Source organism: Fonticula alba (assembly GCF_000388065.1).
Source record: "Fonticula alba strain ATCC 38817 unplaced genomic scaffold supercont2.8, whole genome shotgun sequence".
NCBI classification, from domain to species: domain Eukaryota; order Rotosphaerida; family Fonticulaceae; genus Fonticula; species Fonticula alba.
The window spans coordinates 236,183-237,204 of record NW_009242978.1 but is presented as its reverse complement, the minus strand read 5'-3'; the positions used below and the strand labels follow the sequence as shown (position 1 = coordinate 237,204).

General features: G+C 71.4%; 1 protein-coding gene across 1 annotated transcript in view; it reads right to left on the bottom strand.

Moving 5' to 3' along the window:
- H696_04730 (Ca2+ transporting ATPase, sarcoplasmic/endoplasmic reticulum) overlaps positions 1–549 on the bottom strand; it is a 4,692-nt gene extending 4,143 nt beyond the window's left edge. The window contains exons 1-3 of the mRNA XM_009498593.1: positions 426–549; positions 175–308; positions 28–88 (exon numbers count right to left, since the gene is read on the bottom strand). The gene's annotated coding sequence lies outside the window, so the exon portion shown is untranslated. The remainder of the gene's footprint in view (positions 1–27; positions 89–174; positions 309–425) is intronic.
- Between the last annotated feature and the right edge of the window lie 473 nt (positions 550–1,022).

The window sequence follows — 1,022 nt, the reverse complement described above, 5'->3', positions numbered from 1 at the left end:
GGGGGGGGGAGGATGGCGGAAACACACCTGCGACTTGCTGGTTGGGTGATGGTGGCTGCGTAATCAGACCCAGCGGGTGCGGGTCAGGCTGCTCGAGCGGGGAGGGGGGGGAAGGGCGACGGTCAGCACCGGGGCGAGGAGGGGGATGATGGGCGGGGCGGCCAAACGACGCACGGCCACAGAAGGTGACGCTCGACACTCGGAAGGAGTTCGTGTGGTGGACGAATCCCTCGAAGTTCGTGGGGGGAGGGGAGGAGGGACCGGGCGAGGGGAGAGCAGAGGGAGCGGCGCCGATGGTGCGCCAGGGACTGCATATGCACAGGCCGGGTGTTCAAGCACACAGTGCGAGGGGCATTGGGCGTCAGACAGGGGCGGCGGGAGCGACGGCGAAGAGGGTGGCCAGGGGGGGGGGGAACGGCGCGCACATGTCCGTAGGGGGGAGAAGGAGGAAGGAGGGGGATGTGGAGAGGAAAGGGGAGGGGGTCTCTCTGGTCTGGCAGGGGGGACCGTGAAATGCGAAGAAAAGGGTCGAGAGGGGAGGGTCTTCTCTGGGGGGAGGGCCCCTCCCGGCCCGGGGCCTGGCAGCCGGGCCCCTTTAGGGGGGCGGCAGGGCGGCAGCCGCGCGCACGCGCGCGCGCGCACACACACACACACGCCCCCGGGCAGCCTGACTAAGGGGGCGCCGCCAGCGTCAGAGGCGCCGCCAGTTTCCCAGAACGCTTGTCCCCGGCGGGCGGGCGGGCGTCGGGCAGAGGGTCCCCCGCCCCCGTCCGCCGCCCTCGGCCGGAATGCCTCCCTCACCCCGGGCTGGGTGCGCGCACGTCCCGCAAGCGACCGCGCCCACACCGCGGCTGACTAGGGGGGGGGGGGGGGGGGGATGAGCACCGATTGCCGGCACTTCCTCCCCCCCCGGTCGGCTTGTGGGCGCCGGCCCCGGCTTGGGGCGTTCGGGATAGGGGGGGGGGGGGAATAAAAGCCCGGAAAAGCGAACATAAGATATTTGCCGCCAAAGTATGCGGCTG